Source organism: Haliotis rubra, unplaced genomic scaffold (assembly GCF_003918875.1).
Source record: "Haliotis rubra isolate DU_JTF1 unplaced genomic scaffold, ASM391887v1 Scf105, whole genome shotgun sequence".
NCBI classification, from domain to species: domain Eukaryota; kingdom Metazoa; phylum Mollusca; class Gastropoda; order Lepetellida; family Haliotidae; genus Haliotis; species Haliotis rubra.
In genome coordinates this window covers 177,541-203,485 of record NW_025764948.1, presented here as the reverse complement: position 1 = coordinate 203,485, position 25,945 = coordinate 177,541, and the positions used below count along the sequence as shown (strand labels likewise).

General features: G+C 39.6%; 1 protein-coding gene across 1 annotated transcript in view; it reads left to right on the top strand.

Annotated features, from left to right (window-relative positions):
- Positions 1 to 4,329: 4,329 nt before the first annotated feature.
- LOC124275673 (chondroitin sulfate N-acetylgalactosaminyltransferase 1-like) overlaps positions 4,330 to 25,945 on the top strand; it is a 62,872-nt gene continuing 41,256 nt past the window's right edge. Inside the window, exons 1-2 of the mRNA XM_046711299.1 lie at positions 4,330 to 4,431; positions 24,376 to 24,598. The gene's annotated coding sequence lies outside the window, so the exon portion shown is untranslated. The remainder of the gene's footprint in view (positions 4,432 to 24,375; positions 24,599 to 25,945) is intronic.

Below are 25,945 nucleotides of genomic sequence, written 5' to 3'. Positions count from 1 at the left end.
AGATCATTCTTTTAACAAACAGGATTAGAATCTACTTCTTAAACTGATTAATAACATTCCGTGCGAACGTTACTAACTAACTTTTACATCAGCTGATCTTCCGAATGTGTTAAATAATGTTGGTTCAAATACATAGGGTATACGAACTGTCACATAGCATTTTAGAACTACAATAGAAGCAGCATTTTTTAAGGCTCAGAGCATCAGTAATAAACATGTCGAAATACGATCATAACGGTCGTCGCCATCAACGACCTTGAACTTCGTGTGGTGAGGTGAAATTGGGTTTAACGTCGGGCTTGAGAATATTTCGCTCATATGACGACGTGCATGCGTGTGTATGTGTATGTGCGGCTGCTTGTACTAGCCCAGACTGAAGCTGGTTTTATAGTGCTAGCTCACTGAGATACCATGCCGCAGTGAAGCATGAATACCCCACTCAGACACAGTATACTGACTCCGAGCCGACCAGTCCTTGTTGTACCCAATAATGCCGAGCGCCAGGCAGGAACCAACAAGTACCATATTTTAACGTCTTTTGGTATGACGCGGTCGGGGATCGAACCCGCGACCTTCCGCTCTCCGGGCGGACGCTCTAACCACTACACCACTGAGGCGGTCACTTCGTGTGGTACATGAGAGTGGTACATATACTGTAGATATGTAAATTAAATAAACAACACCTAAATCATAGATCTATAATTCTGTGAATTAAGAAGAGCATTTTCTGAATGATAGCATGATATTGTGTGTGGAGATATTCAATGCACGTGCAACGGAAATGTCCCACCCACAACGCTGATAACTTGTCACACTCTCTCCTTTCAATTCAGTTTGAATATTTAAAACCATAATTGTCATGGCACGTCGTACATTGTCAAATTCTACAAGGTGACAAATTATTGGCAAGAGAAATGCAGGAATGTCCCTCAAAAGTTGGGCGTAATCTTTTCATAATTTCTAATTGACTCTTGAAAACACACAGGGCTACCACTGAAGGTTGAAGATCTTCCAAGACCAGGCTGACCCGGTAAGACAACACTAGGAGAGGGTAGAGCGTTGTTGAGACTTTGTTAGGGACTCAAGCACATCGTCAAGGCAACAATGGTTACCAGGGAGAGCCATTTCCTGCAGGACCGTCAGGAATCGGCTGCAAGCAGCAGGATACAGGACCAGAGAACCCATCAAGCGTATGAAACGCTGTCCTCCCGACAAAGCCACATTTCATTTTGAAGGGGAATCGCCGGCAAACCCACATTTTCAATACACAAACTGAGTACAGAGTTACCGACTAGTTAAAAAACCGCCCCTGATATTGTTTATATATTATACTTAGTCGGGATGTAACCTATGAAACAGTCTCCAGCTCACAACACAGCAGACTTGCCTGGTGTAATCAACGAGTTCGCTGGAATATTGCATCATGGCCTGGGTATCCTTGAGACGGCTGTTGTCCCACATTTTTTATAACCATCCTCTAGCCACAAGATCCATCTTTATGGATGAGAATGCCAGGCCTCACAGACCACGTGCTGTCACCCAGTTCTTACAACAGAAAGCTGTTGAGACCATCATCGTATGGGCGTCTTGTTCGACAGAGGAACCCACCAATCCAGACGCTCAATGAACTGACTTTCATGCTGGTGTGCATGAGGAATGGAACGAGTTTCCTTAGAATCGTATCCGGAGATTGATCCATGGAATAAGGTGTCTTGAATCAGTTGTTCGTGTGCAGGGAGGTTACACAAGATTCTTACTAGGGGTGGGTATCGCAGAGAATTTTCATATTGCGATATATTGCGATGCGGAAGCATATATTGCGATATGTATTGCAATATATTGCAAGGATTATTTTTTTAACAAAAAACTATTTATAATCGCGTTAATGCTTGATTATAAAGCAAGTACACAACAAAATCACTATGATTGATTAACCTTTTATAAAAACTTTTAATCATGACAAAATAAAAATTAAAGTAACATTTGGCACTAATGAAACAGGAAAAAGAACAATTAAAAAAACGTAAATATCCGAAGATTTCCGAGTGTTACGAAGTTTTCGAATGCATGTCAAAATACCGGTTTTCGCTCAGCGTATCGCAATACGTATCGTTTTCATGTCTGAACCGGTAAATACCGGTAAACCGGTTATATTGCGCAGCCCTAATACTTACACAATACATTTTATGCACCAGTTCATTAAAGTTGCTCAGTCTGAGGAAATACGAGTGATGTTTAATTAATTTCCATATGTATATTATGAACACGGTATTAGAATTGGCATCTTATCGCTTTTAATAGTCGATCTTCGACAAGACACGCACTACATTTCCGTGTTGCGCCTTGAGAGAATAATCTGTGATCGAATCATCAGGTTGTATTCCATTGTATTCCAACTCCACTCTTAAAACGTCTATTTTCACATTTGATTTAAAGTAATGTGCATGCAAAGTTTAAGTGAGTAAAACAAAAATCACTAAACTCGTCTCTGATAGATACCGATTTTTATTACAATCTCGTCAGATACGTTTTGAAATACATTCAAAGCGGTATCCAACTGGGACTCGTTCAGCTATCAATATATCTAACCCAAGATATATCTCCTGTGTAAGTCAGTTTTGTATGATAAATAAACATGCAATACATTATATCATCATTCACGGTATTGAAGATATCACGTTAGAAATGAAAACACATGCTCAAATTCATCGTGTGCTGTTCCCAAATATCTCGAAACCCTAACTCCGATTATCAAATGTTTTATACCTCCATCCTGTTTTAATATATACCCTGGACCTGTTTGCCTCAAAGGTTCGTTTCTGAATGACAATCTCTCTCTCAGTGCCGAAATATTAATGGAACAGTACGATTGTGTTATACGTGTGAGTGAATGACTCAAGGTGAACAATGCTATAGCAATTGAGATGTGCTGCACGGGATTAATCAAGGATACATGCTCATTTTTTGTGTATAACATTTTGCAATCAACAGACATCATAACATGTCATGTGTACAAGTATCACACCTGCCTATCTGTGTAATTACATAATGTGACAGAGACCGAACTCGGGCCATAAATCAATGCGTTTTGTTTATGGTGTATAGCTTGATAGGTGTTAAGTTCAAATTGCATGTGGTCAGTGATCGAAGTTGTGTATTGAATATTGTCATTAGCAGACAGGCAGGCAGACACATAGGTGTCAATAAAACAGACATTGAGTTTTGTCTGTGACAACGACATATTAGAAATTCGGTCAACGCTAAATAATGGCATTGCTTTTAAGTATCGAACTGAGAAAGTGACTCGGTAAGAAGAACGTGTGGTGAAATAGACAAATGAAATTATATAAACCGTTAAGTCGGTAATCTACTGTCATAACATATAAAAAAGCTCGCGCCTGTGAAATATCAACAAAACATTAGAAAAGTAGCTCACACCAAAGCCTTCACCGAGTATTCACCTGCCACCTGTTTCCAAGCTGCGCGAACCTATTTCATTGTGCATGTGCTATGAGCGCAGCCCAGCTGTTGAAACCACTTTTTCCCCCAAGCGCTGGGGGAAAATTAGTGAATCGTTTGAACTCCGATTTCGCGCGGTTTGTTTCATCGCGTTATTTTATAAGTTGATTTTGCATTTTTGATGATTTGTTTCGGTAAGTCCATACCGAAAGGTATCAGAATCTACAAAGTTGTGTTTTACGTTGCATGTGACATTTAAACTAAACTCACTCATTCACTTATTCCGACATTATTATAGACGTCCTTCCGCCGGAGTTTGAACCTCCTTTGGTGGTGTGATAATTTTATTCTAAAACATCTATATGTGGGGACAAACGACTTCTCATATTTACAATATTACAGTAATGCGGGGAGAAGCGTGTACAATACATGTCACTAAAACACATCATGTGTAACACGTCTCTGACTAAACCTATGACGAGCAGAATAATATTTGGAACACAAAGAATTCTAGTCACATAACTTACACGGGATATGTGTTTTTCCACTTTTGAAATAAAAACATGACAATGCGATTATTCAGAAAAAGTTATTACCGCCATAAAATCGCGAAAGTTGCAAAAAACACAAAGCAAATTATTGAAATGAACGCTGAAATATTTTCCCCACAAAGGGAAATGTCAAACATGTCAGTATAGGGTCTGATTTAGCAGCATACCAGTCTAATCCTGCGAGTGATCGCGACCCCACTGCATGAAGTGGGCGTGGTCACTCGTTGCTGTCGTTTACATTACACACAGAGGATGCGGAGAGGGAACAGCTTCAGCAGCAAACCGGAGTTACCTACCCTTGCTTGTTATGTTTCACGCATGGAGGACGACGATTGAAAGCAAATAAGCGCATGAGTCTGCGTTCGAGTTAACTTTGGACTTTTAAAAGACACCGCTTGGTTCATATCTATGAAATGACGAGGTGAGTCGTGTGCCTTTTGTTAGATGCGATTTAGAATGGCTCGGGGCCGGGTTTCAGCACAGAGCGGTCCGCAACAGATCGTGACTCTGACAGCGCGGCAGGAAAAAAACTTTCCAACTCTGTTATCGGTGCTTAGTGAAAGTGATTAATAGCTTCTGGTACGCTCCTTGAACTATGTTTCGGATAGATGGTATTGTTAATTAATCAGACAGTTGCTGTTTGGGTTTGATTTTCTCTGTGTCTTGGTGCAAACGCCAAGTCTGCAACATGTGTGCGAGGTTTCGGAGAGTGAAAATGTAAACAAATCGCTTCACGTAGCAAATATCCGCTGACAAGCATCCGCTGGCCCATTGTTCTACATCCCTAGTCGGGACACTTAACTGACCAACACCGGGCTCACTCACAAGTGTGTTTGCAATCTTAATTTATCACCATTCTAGAATAATCTCAGTCAGTGTGCGAGCTGCAAGATACACGTCAAATATGACAGGTCAGCCCGGTGTGAACAGCTGATTTACTCTCACAGCTTATCTTCCAAATGTTTCTCACTTGTACAAATTCTTATTATAACTCAGTTGGTATACACTTCTTGACACCACTTCTCACCACTGACTGTTGAATTACATTAGTATTATATTAGATCCTAGTTTGGGTTTCACTGTCATTGACCCCGAGAAGTTCTTCAAATCCACAAGTGTTGGAAAACAGATTAACTTTTAATTATTGTCTTTGAAACAGAATTTCTTAAATCATTTTTAGAGGTTACTTTCAGATAAACCTGACCAACAATCAAATTTTATTATTTTATTTTGCAGCATTCAGGCTACTTTGTAAATATTGACCTACTTGAAAGGTTGATATGCTATGGTAAATAGGGACTATTTAGAATAGTCATGTATTAAAGTTACACACAATGTAATCATGTATTTAAGTTACACACTAGTTCCTGTAACATGCTGGTGTTGATGTCCAGCTAATACTGACCTGGGTGCTGTTGTACAAAAGGTCTACTCCCATTTGTGAGAACTCCCAGTTGTGAGACTCCCAGTTGTGAGACAGTGGAGTAGGTAATTAGCAAAGAAAACACACCTTACTCCCCTATCTGATAGAATGGATTAACCCCATCTAATTATGGATTAGCTATTTAACTGAATCTTGTGGAGGTAACTTAATGAAACTCGAAAAGATAAAGTAATTAACCTACTCAGATAAATGGCTGTAAAAAATAAACACTGTGCGTAGGTAACTTCGTGATCATTTGAAAGAGAAATGAATTTACCTACTCAGATTTACGTGTTTGAAAAATCTAGCAATAACTGTTGTAACTATAATTAATCCAAATGTATTTATTAACCTTTGACTGCTCTTTAATCACCATTGTGGCAGGCCTTCAACAAGTAGAATATATCACCAGTTCACGATAATCTTTTTCAGTATTTCAGTATCTATTGAAAACAATAAATGCTCTTCAACGAACAATGTCTTCTGTGTTAATTAACTCATTAATGAACTATGCCTCCTGCGGGTACTCTTCAGCAACAGGGCTGTTCCCACTTTCATCGTAGGGATGGGGAAGCACCCCCTGTGTGCACTGAACCATTAATTAAAATGTCTCACAACTGGGAGTTCTCACAAATGGGAGGACACCGTACAAAACGATCTTAGCGCTAAGGTGACCGTAACTCCCATATCTTAACATAGACTTAAGGTAGTCTTAGCGCTAAGGTGATCGTAACTCCCATACCTTAACATAGACTAAAGGCAGTCTTAGCACTAAGGTTGTTTTGTACAATGGGACCCAGGACATATGGGTTATATGCCACACCAAAGATGTAAACTGTAGCAATGTGTAGCTAATTGCTTCTTGATTGCTCTATTCTGGTTGATACAGTTTTGTTGTACACACTGTTGTAAAACAAGCTACATTTAGTTAGGAACATTGCATATAATCTGTATGTAATGGGTACAAGGTATATTAAAACCCATGAGCCTAAAATCTTGATTTTCTCCTATTTACGCCAATGAGCCTAAGATCGTTAATTGTTGGGAGTGATGTTCCTTGGTAGAAGTGCATCATGAACGTCTGTATTTACAATGTCCACAGAGCAGTCAGGTGGTTCTGTCTGTACAGGGCTGATATATTGGTCTGGACTCCAGAGACAGGTCAGATACCTGACAGGGAAATAAGCCACTTAAATGCACATGACTCTCACACAGTTTCTATAAGGTTGGAAAATATTGTGAATGGACATATTCTGCGAATGCAGAGTAGCATCTGTCATGTTTTTTATCACTTGTCATTCAAGTTCAGTTTATCAAAATCATCCTCATCATCCACATGTTCCTCGAGGTGTTCTTGAAACACCTGCAGGTTTTGTCTTTTTATTGGAGCTAAAATATCATGAAATTAACCCATTTGTTGGTTGACATCATGGTTTATCTATGATTATATACGGTTTGAAAATGTGGAGAAAATTGTGCCAAATACATTCAGTTTGTGCAATTCTTGAATTTTAGCTGTGGGTTTAATTATGGTTGTATAATCTGATTACTAAAGAGGGTCATTTTTCAATGTGAAGCTCGGGCTACAATACAGGAATTCCAGTACATAAAGAATTGAATGAGCAACAAACCTTTCTGCAGGTGTTCGGAACTTGGCTGCACATTTACTGGGATGATTTGCGGCTTACATATAGAACTCAACAAGATATACTTCCTCATGGCCTTTAGCTTTGGCTTGTACTCTTGGGTACTTGTATCTATAAGCCATCTCTGTTTGGTTTGAGAAATCCTGGTGGTAGAGCATGTGGTTTCTCGGTCTACCAGAAATCTCCAGTACTGGCCTTCGTCCATCGAGAACCACTGGAACAACATTCATCTCCTTAACTACTGCAGTTCTTGTCAGACTGCCAGACCCTACTGAATACATTAAAAAAGGAGTCCAACCCAAGTCTAGAATACTTCAGCAAATCTGGATTGCCTCTTCTCAAGGAAATTGAAAGTAAGAATTGTTCTAGGCTCCTGGGCCTAGATTTTCAAAGCTCTCTTAGCGCTAAGATAGTCGTAAGTGCCATACATTAACATTAACTTACGACCATCTTAGCGCTAAGAGAGCTTTAAAATCTAGGCCCTAATTTTTATCTTTAAATAAGATGATATCAAAGGTCAGTGATTTAGAATCCCCAGTATTGACTGTCCTCAGAAACAGATGATATCAGATACTAAATGTCAATCTCCTTTACTGCATGTAGATAGCAAAAGTAAAGTAGATAACAGCAGCATATGTTGGTGGAGAGTATAGTTTTCATGTTTGGTACTTCTCTGATGAAACATGACTATTTCCTCATGAAGTCTGAAATGTGGGACTGTGCATTTAGAAATATGTTTCACTATTAATCACAATTTGAAGTAAGATGGAAATTTTGAAATTTGATTTTTTTTATATGGCTGTGAACAAATGGTTACATGTCAGATAATCTTTTGAAATCAGTGAATGATTTAAATTTGACAATTGTTAAAACATTACTACTTTGGAAAACTGTCTTATAGCAAGTTCAGTGCTGCGTTTGAATATTTCCACTTTCTTTTAGTGAAAATCATTAATTAAGATATTAAATTGGTAAATTTTAAGTTTAAAACTATGCCAACATTTGACATTTGTCAGTCATGTCCACATAAACCCTCAAGGTCAGAGCATGAAGAAAAGTAGGTCAGTGATTCGTGATCCAGGTGCTGTTGGGGACAAGAACGTGAGTGACCTTTGTAGAGGTCAAGGTCAGTGTGAAAGAAATTCAAGTGTTTACATCTGTCATTAAATTGTTTCCTGTTGATATTTGTAAGTCTGAAGCATGTATTTATATGATTTTATTGCTTATATTTGACAAGTAATGACAACTTAATGTAAACATAAATAGGTTATTGTGACCTACATTCAAAAATAGCTATGTTGTCATAGTTACATTGAATTCCACATGGGGACATCATATCTGGTTTATATATTATGATATAGCCCATGGAAACGTTTTTGAAATAGTTATTGCTGGTATCAAAGATTAATATACTTTCCATATGGTCATATACTCAAAATAGATGTTTATGTCCCTGTTACTGTAGGCAGATGAAATTTAAAACACATATATCATTGTTTGGATGGGGGATATAAGTGGTGGTGTTGTGGGTGACCTTCAGCATGCTCAGTCAAGATCACAGGAATCATCCTTTGTGAGGTGGTTCTATGTACTGACCCTGTGTTGGTATGGCATGTTTGTCAGAGCCAGCACCCATGTTTCCAACTAGAACTATAGTAGAAGGCCATGCCTGTACCAACATATACATTTTATTCTGCCCATGACTCGCCTGGAGTAATTGTGTGTATGTAGTGTAAATACATCTGCTGGGGACAGTAAATAATGAAACTGTCCTCATCATGTTTGGGGCTGTAATTCAGAACACAGATATTCCTCAGTGGGTGGGACTACAACATGGCCAGGGTCACAGACACACTGGGTTGAGCATGAAGATAAGACTGATGACCTTATAGCGCTTGACGCCCTAATGGGGGACAATAAACAGCAAGTTTCATTTTGGATTGTGGAGAATTCTGATTGTCTCCTGTGCCCTGTGTATTTCTGATTGTCTCACTGTGCCCTGATGATTTTTATTTGGAGGTTTAATGCGCACTGTCAGGCACATAATGTGTTTTGTGCACACAGGTCTGCCAGACCATTTAGTGTTTGATCAAAAGAGGGGTGATTTGATAGAAAGATATGGCAAACTGAAGGGGATGTTAGGTTTGCATTATTAAATTTGTATGAATTTTGAATTAGGAAATTTCCCACAATGCCCTGTCTATTCCTGATTGTTTCACAATGACCTGTTTATTTGTTGGTTGTTTTACAATTCCTTGTCGATCCCTGATTGTCTCACAATGCCCTGTCTATTCCAGGTTGTTTTACAATTCCGTGTTTACCCGGTATTCTTGATTGTTTCACAATGCCCTGTCTGTTCCTGGTTGTTTTACAATGCCCTGTCTATTCTTGGTTGTATTAAAATTCCCTGTCCATCCCGGATTGCCTCACAGTCACAATGCCCTGTCTGTTCCTGGTTGTTTTACAATGCCCTGTTTATTCCTGATTGTCTCACAATGCCCTGTCTGTTCCTGGTTGTTTCACAATGCCCTGTCTGTTCCTGGTTGTTTTACAATGCCATGTCCATCCCTGATTGTCTCCTAATGCCCTGTTTATTTCTGGTTATTTCACAATGCACAGTTTATCCCTGACATTACAGGGTTAACTGGGTCGTTTCCACCAAAATTACTTTACTATTAACACTTGCACTTTTTCTTGTTGCTTTAATGTTCCAGTGTGTCAATACCATTGTTGCACTTTGCTCTTCATGATAGGCATGCAACAATTTTCATGATTAAGGCGTGTTAAAATATATTTCCTGTTTCTCATGACCTCCCTGGCCCTGAATTGCCCTGCCCCTAATATTTTATGCTCTTTAAGCAATGTGAAGAAACAATCTCATCAACTGATTTCAATTTTGCTTTCATACTGGATAGTCACTTTTGTAACATTGATAGTGTGTCAGATTCACAAGGGCTTCCAGCTCTGGTCACCCTGAACCCAACTCTTCATACCTTGAGCTGCAGCGTGGCTGAATTGAGTCACGTTTTACATCTCACTGGATTTTACTTGTAGAAAGTGCAACCTACTTGACGAAGCCTTGCGTTCAGAAAATAGCACTATGTTTGATACACAAGATGATGTACTTTAATAATTTTTTTTAGAATTTGGGTTAACAGGTAATTATTTTTAAGATCAAGATATTAAATGGTGGTCCCAATACTTGTGAGCTGATGAATCATGACATTGCTACTTAAGGCCTACTGTGGTAAAATAATCATGGTTCTTCTGATGTCCTCAAACTCAGCTCACTCACTAACTCTTGTTTACGAGTGAAAGTTTTTCACACTCTACAGCAGCCGTAGCCTTCTTGTTAACTAGGCACAGGAATATTTCAGGGTTTTGCTGCAATGCTTTCATGGAATATCAGTTCTCATAAAAAACATTCCTGCTCCAAGAATTTTCTGTGTAATTAGTATATTAATAAGACTTGTAAAATAGGTGTGAGCGATGTGGAATGTGTTGAGTCAGCATTGTGCAGTAGGCTAGTGGGCAAGTCGGCCTGGAGTGGTGGTGTGGGTCGGTATGTGTGGATGCTAGAGTGTATGTGTTTGTTTGTGGTGGGGAACGTGTATTAATGAAGTAGTGATGAACTAGCAGCTCCAGTGTAAAAATAGGGGTGTGTTAATGCCTGTGTGTGCATGCATGTGCCTGCCTGTGCTTGTATGTGGCGAGTGTGTGAGTTGGTGTTTGTATGTGAATGTGTGTTAGTTGGAGAAGGGATTGAACTGGAGGGCTGGAGGACTTCCCACAGTTTTGTGAATGGACACCCTGACATTTACAGGGTACATACATGACCAGGGTCTTGCTTTATTGTTTCCATATGATATGTTCACTGTGTTGTCTTAACCTGAATTGGGCAATCAGAAATGTTTTAGCAATAGTTTGGGCTTCTCAGTTGAAAGTTGGCCAGTCTCCGTTTCCCCTGTCAGGCAGTGCAGAAGTGTGGAACTAATTTGGAGTGAAATCGGCTTGGTTAGATAACTGATGAATTTTGACCTTTTTCACTTCTTCCTTTGTGGGAGCCTGGGTGACTTGTTTGGTCACCTTGTTTGAGTTTATCCATCGCCAAGTAGTGGACAGGGGGATAGTATTTGGGAAAGGTAATGGAAGAATAAGGGTTAATGTGGTGTGGCTCAGATTACCTCGCCTACGGTTGTCATAGCGCTGGTGGTAACATTTAAGGTGCATGTTTGGTTCACAGGTTTCGACACTGTTCACCTCGACATTGTCTTGCATCTATATGCTACAACTGTACAGAGTCACAGACTAAGCTCTACAGTCTGCATTGTCTAGGGAGTCTTCTATTTCACAATCTGTTTTATGATCATGATAATGAGGTTTTGTTCTTCAGATGCTGATTGCCAGCAAACTAGCCTTAGATATTTGCAGCATCTAGACTGGCTTAGATTAAGTCTATTGCAGATATTCCTCAGTCTAGGCTATGATGTTTTCGGACTATATTGTTACTGGCTACCAAGTAATTGGTCATGGCTACAGAAGTAGGCAGTGGTTATTAAAAAGAATGCATTTGGTATGCTTCAACTTGTGGTGTACCTTACATACCTGCCTTGACACATGTGCCATGTAAACAGCTTTGTGTCATTGATATCTAAACAAAGTGATCAGCATATCTTTCCTTGTTCTTGCAGTAACTATCAGTTATTAAGGATTTAGGATTCTGAAATGGCAGAGTGGCGAAAATATTGTGATATTGTCCAAAATTTGATTGTTTTTTATGTAGTTTTAGTGTGTTCTGAAAAACTGGGACATTTTCAATCAAAATGAGAAGTTTTACTGCCATTTGCTTCAGAATCTGGCCAGAATATTATCTTCTGGGCAGGATCTGGTAAAGCACGGCAAATATATACTGTGAGTTATGTTGAACTGAGAGGATGTGTCGGTGGCAATGATCATGAAGGAGACTTACACAACTGTAAACTGAAACAACATTTCATCTCTGTGTAGGAAGAAAGTGAAAAAAAAACACATTCAAATCATAGATGTTTGCTGACTACCTAACTGACCAGGATACCAACATGGGACTTTAACCCACAACCAGCTTATCCTTGAATTACAAAGGGAAGGTAACTCCATGGAGTTTGTTTTGAGATTTTTCGGGGCTAACTGTGCCTCATAGGAATAGATTGCAGGATAGTGTACACATACTTTATATCACGAGGAGAAATAAATTACAATTTGTCTTGTCTGTTAAAATTCTAACTATACAGTTGTTGTCCTTCCTAACTGTCTCAGACCTCTGCAATACAACAAGACCTCTGCAATACAACAGAAACCATACATTTGGATAGAAAGCTGAATTGTTACATCCAGAATATCTGTTTTCCTGATATTTTATTTTTAACATTCAGATAGTAAGAATTTAATATAGATCATTTTTCATTTGTGCAAGTTTATTTTTAACATCTGTTCCAAAGATTTGGCGACATTTTCCTGTGTAGATGTCGGAACTGCGGAAGTTGAGAACAAACGAACCATGTCAGGGCTGTATTTTTTGTGCGCCAGCAGAAGCCACAAACCACATCAGGCCTATCACATGTATAACTTGTCTTCACTGGTCTTGAGAAACACCATGTAATCTGGAGATGGTGAGAAGGATTGGCCCAGCTAGGGTCTTTCTCACTCGTTCTCCACAATCAACATCCTTATCTTACACACTTTTTGGAGCTAAACTAAATTAGCTCTAATGATTGTCTTTTTACCATGTTTATATAAAAACATTTGCATGGTTTTCCGGATCTGTAGCATGTTAACTATTGGGTAATTGTAGAATTAGCTTTGTTGTAGGGTTGTTTGGGACAAATTGAATAGCGCCAACTTTAGGTATACAAGTTGTGTTGGAAGTGATAGCCTTTCTACGTTCTGTGTCCACCAGGGGTTTGATTGAATGTTGATATCAAATCTTGTTGTAAACAGGAATGGTAAAGGTTCTGAAGGCAAGAACATCATGGTATATGGGGAGCATGTTGAAATGTAGACAATTTGAAGATATGACATTTTCTTTAAGTTTTCTACTTCATCTCATCATTTATCAGCAAAATATAAATGTGAATTTTGCAAGGTTAGGTCAAAATGTTTGTGAAACTTTAACAAAGTATATAATTAGAATTTGATGTACTTAGATCTACCTGCTCAGTCACATACTCTCTCAAACATCCTCACTCACTCATCCATTCACTTTTGCCTAGTCTCACACTCACCTACGAATTGATTCTGTCTCCTGCCAAATCATTCACCTACCCTACCTGTGAAGATACATGTTAGAATTGGTTCTGAGAAACCTGTGCTTGCGTGGATAGATGCTCACAATATCAGTCACTGGTTTGTCTGGTCCAAACAGACATTATTTACAGACTGCTGTCATATCCCTGGAATATTGCTGAATACAACGTTACACAACATCACCTTCCTTCACACTCAGTCTCCTTCACTCACCTACCTACCCACCTACCACTCACTCATCCAACACATTTATGAAATGCCTGATGGAAAGACATCCCAAACCCATGGTGTTAAGTGTGGGAATGGTGCTGACTTCCTGTACACCTCATCAGATGCATGTAATGTGAAGATTGCTATCACGTGACATGTGAGATGGGCTGCAGGTCAACCACTCCTGTTTCGGTCCACTTGTACACATCAGACTCACTCAAGTGTGTTCTCAGGTCACAACTGGAGTTCCTGTGAGAGGTCACATGTCCATTATCACAATCTTCATACTCCTTCCCTTTCCTGTTTCAGGCTGTAATTCCAGCAATAGTCTATAACTGGACAATTATATTTTTTAAATATTTTTTTTTTAGCTGAATGACAGCAAGTCTAGTTTCCTTGAACATATAACCGCAAACAGAAACGGAAGAAAGAGTTTTGATTGAAAAGGTAACTTTTTTCGTGGACTTATTGTTTGTCTCTTTTAGGCCAGACCAATTTTATTTCTTGTTTTACGGATCTGCGGGTTGTATATTTTCAAGAATAAGAAAAAAATTAAAATTAATTTTCCCCGCTCAAAAAATAAAACCCTCATGTTTTTATTGGCCAAAAGTGTAAAAAAGCAATTTTGATTGTTATTTGCTCCATATAAACTTCATTAATTGCCAAAAATAAAATACTTTTAGTATTTAAAAAGAAAATTATTTTGACTAATGATTTATATTTTTTATTTTTTTCCCTCCTGCCTTTAGGTTTTCTGAGGACAAAAATCCGTAAAACAAGAAATAAAATTGGTCTGGCCTTAGCACCTATCAGTAGTGTTACTTAGCAACTATCAGTAGCCTACTAAGCAGTCTGTAGCTATACTGTGGCAGTGATGTAGGTTGTTCAGGTTACAGGACCCAGTTGCAGCCTCGTCAGACTTGATGGGACATTCCTACAGTGATACCACTGATACCAAGGGAATGGTGGTTACTTCTCATTAAAACAGATCCGGGATCAGATCTATCTGGCACCTGAGGACACCTCACTATACCGTATGGTCAGATGAAGTCAGAGTGATCTTGACTGCCCAATCAGCCAATTAAACCAATCAGATGTCAGCTGTCTAAAACAATTCATCCAAAGGATTCATGATAGGGTTTTGGGTGCAGATGCAGTGGCACTATAAAATGAAAGGATGTTGAACATGTACAGAAATCTGCAGCTTTGTTATTTTGCTTCTAGAACTTCCCTATCATGCTCAGTTTTGACATACAGACATCAGATGTTCATGGCTGAATTTGTTTCTCACTGATACTAACTGGCTGATTAGTTTATCTGACCTATATGTTGTCTTGAGATCTTTACTTAGAGAAGTTTTGTATTGCAGTGAAGGTTTTCATTTTAATGCGGTTGGTAGTGTTGCTGAAGGGGTCATTGTCGGCACAGGTACTACAGATACGTACCCTAAACAAAGTCAAAATACAGAAACGTACCCGGTACCCTAATAGGCAGACGAGTCCATATTCCGCAATCCAAAACCGAAACCGCATGTAGTTGTTCCCGTTCAACTGATTCCGAGTGGTATTCATCATCGCGAAATATCCGTTACTGTGTATTCTCATTACTTGCATAACGCAATCAAATGTTTCTAATACAACACTATGACAGTTCCGATCAAGAAAACGACACAACGGGAATGGAATCGTCCTAGGGTACGTTTCTGTATTTATGGCCAGGGTATGTTTCTGTATACAGAAACGTACCTGGGGTATTATCTGTAGTACCCATGCCGACAACGACCCCTTCAGCGGTTGTGTTGACAGCTTTAACCACATTTAAGCTCGATAATCACTGTAATGTAACAGAAACACAATTCTCACTCACTCAGCTTGCTTGCAAGAGGCTGGGTAGACTAAGGCTTATTCTCTGAATATATATAATTTTGATAGTAACAAACAAGCCCATTTAAATTGAAAAGGAGCCCTAGGGAGACCAGATCTCAACTTGCTTTATTTAGGGCTTTAGCACTGCATAGAAGGCTAGGCAGTAGGGAAAATAATGTGGTTCAGGGACTGTGAGACAGACTAGAGGCTGGGATAAGACATCAGATTTGGTACAAACCAGAGGCTGATACAGGTCCCACAACACTGAGGGAACCCCCTGTCTTGTTCATAGACACACTCAGCAACCGCTGCAACAGACATAGGAAGCAGAATAGTCTGATTGTCTGATTGTGTCATTGTCTGATTGTGTCATTGTCTGGTTCTTTCTGGAAGCCATTATTTGATGGATGCCACAATTTTATTGTTACAATAACATCAAGTTTCGTCATGTCTCAACGCTCAACATTTCCAAGCTGTTTGGTTTGAATTCCAGATTCCAGCTGATAATGATCCATGTTGACTAAGTGCCACACCCATTAAATATATGAGTAAACATCTGAGAAGACCATCACTCTAGATCTTCTTCCTTCCTCACCACACCCTCCACATGGAGTGACACAAAGCGATATGACTGTAATCTATAGTGAACAAACTTTATGGATAACAACTTCTTTATTTCATGAGTGTTATCCATTAAGTTTGTTCAGTATTGTACTCCCAATTTCTAAAATTCCACTCAAACAAGTCATGACTGTAATGTTTCCTGTGATCAGACATTGTGATTCTAACATGCAGATAATTGGATGACATACCATCTTGATCCTTCACATCTCATATTTCTTGGTGGGGTCCCTTACTTGTCTGCCATTTTCTTCTGGTTTTGTTTCATCCTGTTTTTTCTGATGTTGATGGTGGATGAGATGAATATATTCTGCAGATGAGACGTATCTTTGTATATTCAGTAGACAAGATTCTAGATATCTTATTGTACAAAATGCCTTTTAGGGGCAAGGTATACAAACTACACCACAAATATAGCATAATTTAAACTGGTCACCACAGTGGGGTTTATATAATTGTGCATAGTAGATAAATATGGGTAACAGCATTTGTATGGATGCTATAGCACTGGCTGAGCACAGGAGCTCTATGTTTCTAGACGAGAATTTGGTGCAGTGAATATTATTGTGTGTCAATCAGGATGTAATAGATATTTTTCTGTGTTCATTTTAATCATTTCTGCATACTTGACACACATATCTGCCTGGCATAACACCCTGATTAACCTCCTTCCATCCACTAATTCACAAAATCAATGCCAGGCCTCGACACTGCAAGCAGCAGAGCAAACTGTGACCAGTTGAAATGAGCTCCCTCCAAAACAGCCCAGAGATGTTCAGACTCTCCCTCCAACACAGCCCTGAGATGTTCAGACTCTCCCTCCAACACAGCCCAGAGATGTTCAGACTCTCCCTCCAACACAGCCCTGAGATGTTCAGACTCTCCCCCCAACACAGCCCTGAGATGTTCAGACTCTCCCCCCAACACAGCCCTGAGATGTTCAGACTCTCCCCCAACACAGCCCTGAGATGTTCAGACTCTCCCTCCAACACAGCCCTGAGATGTTCAGACTCTCCCCCAACACAGCCCAGAGATGTTCAGACTCACCCCCCAACACAGCCCTGAGATGTTCAGACTCTCCCTCCAACACAGCCCTGAGATGTTCAGACTCTCCCTCCAACACAGCCCTGAGATGTTCAGACTCTCCCTCCAACACAGCCCTGAGATGTTCAGACTCTCCCTCCAACACAGCCCTGAGATGTTCAGACTCTCCCTCCAACACAGCCCTGAGATGTTCAGACTCTCCCTCCAACACAGCCCTGAGATGTTCAGACTCTCCCTCCAACACAGCCCTGAGATGTTCAGACTCTCCGGGTGAAGCAGTACGCCATGCCTAATGACACCTGTCCTGATGAGCACCGAGCACCTGGCGTTATGTCTCATCTCCAGACATCCTGTATGAGTGAAGCAGTACGCCATGCCTAATGACCCCTGTCCTGATGAGCACCGAGCACCTGGCGTTATGTCTCATCTCCAGACATCCTGTATGAGTGAAGCAGTTCGCCATGCCTAATGACACCTGTCCTGATGAGCACCGAGCACCTGGCGTTATGTCTCATCTCCAGACATCCTGTATGAGTGAAGCAGTTCGCCATGCCTAATGACACCTGTCCTGATGAGCACCGAGCACCTGGCGTTATGTCTCATCTCCAGACATCCTGTATGAGTGAAGCAGTCGCCATGCCTAATGATACCTGTCCTGATGAGCACCGAGCACCTGGCGTTATGTCTCATCTCCAGACATCCTGTATGAGTGAAGCAGTACGCCATGCCTAATGACACCTGTCCTGATGAGCACCGAGCACCTGGCGTTATGTCTCATCTCCAGACATCCTGTATGATCTTCCGACATTTGTGCTGTGAATATGTAATGACCTATTGTTTCGCCCCTAAGAACTGGGTGAATATTACCGTCAGACTGTCTGGCACGTACAGCCGCTGAAACAAATATGATGATGTAGTGTTCATACAAAGGGCAGAACAGAAATAGGAGAGCCATGAATAAGGGTGGAATATGGCTGTCGGAATGTGCCGACATTTGCAGTTTGGCGTCGACTCACATGTATTGTACATGTGTGCACAATGCATACATCTCTGCACTTCCGCTGTTTTCACATGTTTTTGCGTTCAGAAATGTGGACTTTTTAAGTTACAGAAACTAACTCTGATCTTGGAAACATTTGAATTTCTGTTCTTGGAATTGACAAGTGTTGTTCAGATTGTGAATGGATTTTTTTGCAGTATTTTTATGAGATACCAATGGTGTCTTTTTTGGTTTGGGGTGCAGAGGATAGAATGTATGTTACTTGAAATTGAACTTTGAAGTACTATTTATGTGTATGACAGACTATTTTGAAGGTTACCATGGTTACAGGAATTGATGGGTGGTGACAAATGGCTGATGGCTTTAAATAGAACGAATTGTAGGGTGGGGATAGACATTTGTTTTCACTTAGTACAGACTGGTGTGAAAACATTGTGAGAATGTGGGGGGACATCACACTGATGAAGGAAGTGAAATCTGAGGCAGCGATGGAGATTACAGTATAACATATTCAGGACAACTATCAATGTGCTGGATTGCATTGTCTAAATGATGACCAGGCCATATTCAGGCCAACTCTCACTGGTAAATGCTAGATTGTATTGTCTGCAATTGTAAATGATGAACACACCCAAGTTTGCAGTTTCTCTTCCTGTTTGTAAGGCCATCTGTATTGTCATGGCTATGATGCTACACAGTGGCTCCCCGGTACCCTTACAACAGTGACATGTTCGTACTGGTGTCAGCGGGAGGTGTAATATCTTTATGATCATTACATATATTTTCGTTATCAAAACCTCTATGTATTTTGCCAACCAATAGATAGGTGTTTGAGGCCCGGACCTTTTTGAAAGACAAGTGAGGTTTTATATTGATAGTTAGCATTCTGCAGTGCCATCTGATGATGTCACCTGGCCTATCACAGTCGCTGACAGTCGTGACAACTGGACAGTAATGACATGACGATGTTTGTAATTAAGACTATGAGTTCATGCTGATGCTGCTACTGCAGTAATATTTTATACAGGCGTCAAAACAGCAGTATAGGAATTTTAGGAGGTTTATTAAGAAATTACGTTCTCAGATGATTTTTGTCTACTCTGCTTTTAATCATTCCACCTTTTTTGCCAAGAATATATTTTGTGCTGGTTGAGATTGGCAGTTACAGCCAAGCTATATCTTGGCCATAATACAATTAGGGTGATTTTTACTTTCATGTTTTCTCAACTTACAGAGTACGACACATCCAGGCCTCTGTTTATCCTTAATGAATTTATCAGATTATCTGTAACAAGCTGGATGTGTTTCAGTCTGGATAGCAATAGGGAGGTTGGGCGGCCCTCAGTGGCCAGAAGATGGGTGGGATAAACTGTCTGTTTCACTCATAGGGGTGTTTCCTTATAATCATATCTTAAGGCCTTGTCAGAAGCATGCTTCCATGTCCCCCCTCCTATCTTCTGTTTACGCTTTATCAGCCTGTGAACTGGAAAATCTTGTGGGAAATGTAAACAGCATAAGAAATAAACTTGCCTATTTTCCCAAGCCTTTGATACCACACAATATGGTACACCATTAAAACAAGATGTGTTTGTTTCATTGTTGATCCAGTATGATTCACTGGTTGTAACATGTTGTGTGGGAACTGGTACCTTGTTTCACATTGTTGCCTGCAAGATGATGTGGGAAGTGGTACCTTATTTCACATTGTTGCCTTCAGATGTTGTGTTGAAAGTAGTACCTTATTTCACATTGTTGCCTGTGAGATGTTGTGTGGAAAGTAGTACCTTATTTCACATTGTTGCTTGTGAGATGCTGTGTGGACAGTAGTAGCTTATTTCACATTGTTGCCTGTGAGGGAAGTAGCACCTTGTTTCACATTGTTGTCTGATAGATGTTGTGTGGGAAAGTGGTACCTTGTTTCACATAGTTGCTGGTGAGATGTGTGGAAGATGTCAGTCTACCTTGTTGTACATTGCTGCATATTCCACCAGTGCCACAACCAACAGGGTCAAACACTGTGATGATTATCATGTAGGGTCTTCAGTTAGATTGCAGGGATTGATAACTTTATTTGTTTTGTTTGTTTTTTGTTTAATGCCATACACAGCAATATTCCAGCTGTATGAAGGCAGTCTTTTATACAATTGAGTCTGGACCAGACAATCCAGTTATTGACCTCATGAGCATCGATCAACTCAGTTGGAAAACGATGATATGCATGAACCAAGTCACCAGATGCCATTTAGTTGCCTCTTACGACAAGCAGTAGTAGTATCAGTAGTAGTAGTAGTAGTACTGTCATTAGTACTGTCATATGTAGTTGTAGTAGTAGTAGAGGTAGTAGTAGTGTCAGTAGTAGTAGTAGTACTGTCATTAGTACTGTCATATGTAGTTGTAGTAGTAGTAGAGGTAGTAGTAGTGTCAGTAGTAGTAGTAGTACTGTCATTAGTACTGTCATATGTAGTTGTAGTAGAAGTAGAGGTAGTAGTAGTATCAGTGGTAGTAGTAGTAGTACTGTCATTAGTACTGTCATATGTAGTTGTAGTAGTAGTAGAGGTAGTAGTAGTGTCAGTAGTAGTAGTAGTAGTACTGTCATTAGTACTGTCATATGTAGTTGTAGTAGTAGTAGAGGTAGTAGTAGTGTCAGTAGTAGTAGTAGTACTGTCATTAGTACTGTCATATGTAGTTGTAGTAGTAGTAGAGGTAGTAGTAGTGTCAGTAGTACTAGTAGTAGTAGTACTGACATTAGTACTGTCATATGTAGTTGTAGTAGTAGTAGAGGTAGTAGTAGTGTCAGTAGTAGTAGTAGTACTGACATTAGTACTGTCATATGTAGTTGTAGTAGTAGTAGTAGAGGTAGTAGTAGTGTCAGTAGTAGTAGTACTAGTACTGTCATTAGTACTGTCATATGTAGTTGTAGTAGAAGTAGAGGTAGTAGTAGTGTCAGTAGTAGTAGTAGTACTGTCATTAGTACTGTCATATGTAGTAGTAGTAGTAGAGGTAGTAGTAGTGTCAGTAGTAGTACTAGTACTGTCATATGTAGTTGTAGTAGTAGTAGAGGTAGTAGTAGTGTCAGTAGTAGTAGTACTAGTACTGTCATTAGTACTGTCATATGTAGTTGTAGTAGTAGTAGTTGTAGTAGTAGTAATCCACTGATTGCTAGTTTTGACATGTGTCAACTGAAAAAGGCCCTTAGGCTCCACGGAGCAATTTCCACACTGATCACTTGTTAGGGTACAACCATTAGTGTAATATAACATTTGAATATGCATCATAACTAATCTCTATTGTTAAGACATGTGTCATGGAATGGAAGATCAAATTTCTTTTATTTCTGTTTAGGACTGAAATAATATTCATGGCCTTTTGACCAGAAACCCAATACCCTAATTCAGCGTTTCAACTATGGTAATATCTCTCTGGGCATGGCAATGTATAGTCAGACAGTGTTTACACAATGACGACTCACTTGATCATCACACCATGAGGTCAGTGATGCTGCTGAGGCAAATCTACATCCTCATACAGATGATCACATCCTTGTGTGAAAGACGGAAATATTTAATTCTAAAAATTAAGTGAGGGGAAGTCAGGTCCTCAAAATTTTAAAAGTGTGTGCCAAATATATTTTTTTTAAAAATAAGTGAAGGCAAGTCATACAACGAGACAAAATGGTCATGAATACTGTTCCATGTCTATATTTCATTGCTACTATGGAATGTTTTTGGTTCATGTCCGTTAGTGGTTTAAAAAAAGTTGGAGGTGGGAAAAACCCAGCATGACACCCCAGCATGACACCCCAGCATGATCCACTGAAGTTCTTCTATAACCTCCTCCCTTCCTGGAGTCCTCAGTCACATGTTACGCATTTTGGAGATCTGGGTTAGAATTGATCTTCAGTAAACCATGCTTGTTGTAATACAGGACTGACAGAAGTGGGTGGAGAGGCTCTGTGACTTGGCTGACAGATGTCATGGTATCCACATTGCATAGAACAATGCTCATGAGGTGCAGATCCAACATAGAAGTCTTACAGGGCAACACAACATAACACCTTTCAAGATTTAATTCTCAAGCTATGGTGATGCCAAATGCTTGGCCAAAATAAATTTGAAAAATAACCAGGCAATGAAAAACAAACATATATTTTTTTCCCAAAGGAAAGAAATCTGCCACTGAGAGGATTCCCCTGGCTGTGGTTAAGATGGGTTGTTTCAAATCAAGAAAAAAGCTCCTCACAGTTTTGTTCTCTCTGCTCATACCTATGAATTCCATGTGTCCTATGTATGTCAACTAATGCCTTATTTGTAAGAACATGGAACTTATGCCTTATTTGTAAGAACATTGAAGATGCCTGCAGTTGTCTAATCAGGCATTTATCACTGACGAGTATTTCTCCGAAACGGGTCGTATTTTTCTTTCCCCATCAAATACACAAAAGTACCTACACTTAAGTAAACTTTAGTTTTTTTATTAATGATCTTGAATCCTATTTTGATAAAGAGAGAAATGGCCTAACATAGCTGGTTTCAGGATATGCCATTATCTGTTTGCCGATGATCTGGTCCTTCTGTCTGATTCACCAGCCAAACTCCAAGAGCTTCTCAATAATCTCTCAAATTACTGCAATGACAATAACTATCAACATTGAAAAAACTAATGTAGTTATATTTGGCACAAAAGCCCACTATCGAATATTCAGATGGTCAGTTGCAGGGCAGAATATTAATGTCTTAGACAAATACAATTACTTAGGTGTTACGTTTCATCAAAATTCTAAATTTAAACACTGTGTGGAATCCCTTGTAAAAAAAAGGGTGAAAGAGCATACTGTGTTCACTCTTCTAATTTGTTTGGAGATGATTTAGATCCAACAGTCTGCTGCAAAATTTTCAAGGCAATTGTTGAACCTGTTGTTCTGTATAACAGTGAAGTATGGGGAATTGACTTTGTTCTGCTGAGACATATAGATTCTTTCCCACCTGAAAAATTACAAACGAAATTCTGTAAACGTACTCTGAGAGTTTCTCAGCAAACGCATAACTGGGCATGCAGAGCAGAGCTTGGTTTGTTTCCCCTATTATTCAGAGTAATTAAATCCATTGTTCAATTCTACAGTCATATTTTACAATCTCCAAATACCATTTTCAAACATGCTTTTAATGAATCAATAAAGATTGCCAAACACAAAATTGGATGGTACTATAAACTCAGTTGTTTCTTAGATAAGTTTAACATCAAGGAAAGTAATCTTACTTCCTCCTCTGTACTGAAGGACCTCCAATTGAAATTTACAGACATGTTCCACTCATCTGTTCAAGATAATCCAAACACATTAAATTCAAGGAACAAACTTAGAACATATAGAAAATTTAAATCTGAAATCAACTTTGAACCATACCTGCAACACTGCAAGATGAAAACACACCGTATCCACTTCACAAAACTAAGACTGAGTGATCACAGACTAAAAATTGAACTGGGTAGGAGAACAAGACCACCTACACCTTTGGAGGACCGTCTGTGTGATAAATGCTCTGTCCTTGAGGATGAAGAACACCATATCATGTGTTGCACTAAATATTCAGATGCAAGAAAGTCCTTATTTAACTCCCTTTCCTCTAAAATTAATAACTTTCTCAGACTTACTACCACTAACAAATTTAACCTCCTTTTTAGAAATAATGATCCAAATAGTATAGAAATTACTTGCTACCACATGTACAACTTCAAACAAATATAGCAGATCTGATTGCCCTAGGCCATTATTATTATTATACACATTTGTATTATTATATGTTTTGTTGCTCATCATATATATATGATTCATTATATATCTTGTTTATGTAGTTTATAGAATATTGTCACTGTTTCTGTATGGAACGTTTGCACAATAAATATTTGATCTTGATCTTGATCTTGTAAGATAATTGGGTAGGGACTAGTACATTTACACAATACTGTATGTTTTGTACTTTTTGAAATGGTTGTAATAACCATGATAATAACCTGTGTATAAAGTGCTGTTATCACACGGACTCCTTGACCCTGCAAGGGTTAACCCCTATCATCATGTTGTTGTTCGTTTGTCAGGACTAATTAGTGTCCTGTGGGTTTACCAATTACTTGTCTTGATAAAACCTGCCCTTAATTGCTGAAACATTGCTGGTGTGGCATTCAGCAATTTAGCAATTATTTGTAGCTCGTCCTTGTAGTGATGTGTTTGATTGATGGAGAATTGACTTATGGATATTTTATGATTGTTTCCCTGCAGACTTGGGAGGGCTCCCTGACAGCTCTGGACAACCCCATCACCCCCTCCCCCCCTGGTGTCACGTTTCTCCTCCTGCACCATGAGGGTTGGACCGATGATGACCACGTGCGGGCTCTCATTCCCGCCCCTTCCCCTCCATGCTGCTGGAAGCAGCCTCTGAGAGAGAGATGGATGGTCAGACTCACACAGTGTTGCAGCTTACACTGGGAGGACAGCAGTATGGGTGAGTGATAAATGTCTTATAGAATGGTGTTATGTGATGCATTAGTGTGTGATATGGTAATATGAAGTGTTGAGACTTACACAGTGTTGCAGCTTACACTGGGAAGACATTCAGGATAGCAATGGTGTTAGTGGGATATATGTCTTATGGAGAATTGGAGCAGGTGGTTATAGGTGTGTGATATGATTTATTATGCCCTGTCGGACTTGCAGTTGTGCAGGTTGCATTGGAAGGGCTCTCAGATAGAAGTGTGGGATAAATGTGTTATGTAGGTTAGAATCAGGTGATATATATGAGTGTGAAATGATTACCTTACTTCTCTAGTACAAGGATATCTGGATGACTGGGGGATTCGGTGCTGTACAAGGTACATTTTCACACAAGGTACATCTTAACACTAGATACATCTTCACAGTAGATACATCTTCACCCAGTTACACACATACACATGTACTTAACCAGGGCATGCATGCATGCATGTAACAAGATCCATCCTTTGTCTTTATTGCTCTGAAGTGTCAACATGTTCACCAGGCTACAGATCTGATCAGCAGTCAGTGAGTGTGTCCGGAAACGGGGAAGAGACAACCAGGATACTGACCATGTACACTATCAGGACTGTAAAACATGTTTTCGTCAATCTATGTCAGTTTCCTGTTTTTGTGTTTGGATTTTCGCATATGGAACTAGCGACTTGTTACGACCAACAGAAGCTATCGACCAACAGAAGCTATCGTCATGGCTGTTGAATCTAATAAGAATGTACTTGATAGTGTACATTTACAGAAGGAAAGCCAGAGAGAATAAGCCAATCACTGATCATCTCCCATTGTCAAGGGTATGATATCACCATTCAACATAGCTCCATTTTGAGTTTTGTATGCCACAACAATGAGAGATATTCTGTGCACTGTTAGACAGAGCAGCAACTGAGGGAGAGATGTCCAGTCTGAGATGAAGATGACAGATGGGTGCGGGAATTTATCCTGGATGGTGCCAGAGGGGTCTGTGTATTTATCTTGGATGGTGACAGATGGGTCTGGGTATCTATCCTGGATGGTGACAGATGGGTCTGGGTATCTATCCTGAATGGTGACAGATGGGTTTGGGTATTTATCCAGGAAGGTGACAGATGGGTCTGGGTATTTATCCTGGATGGTGACAGATGGGTGTTAGTATTTATCCAAATGGTGACAGATGGGTGTTGGTATTTATCCTGGATGGTGACAAATGGGTTTTGGTATTTATCTAGGAAGGTGACAGATGAGTCTGGGTATTTATCCTGGCTGATGGTAAAATACACTGGATAACCGAGGATGCCCATGCTTCACTTTGCTGAACCATCAT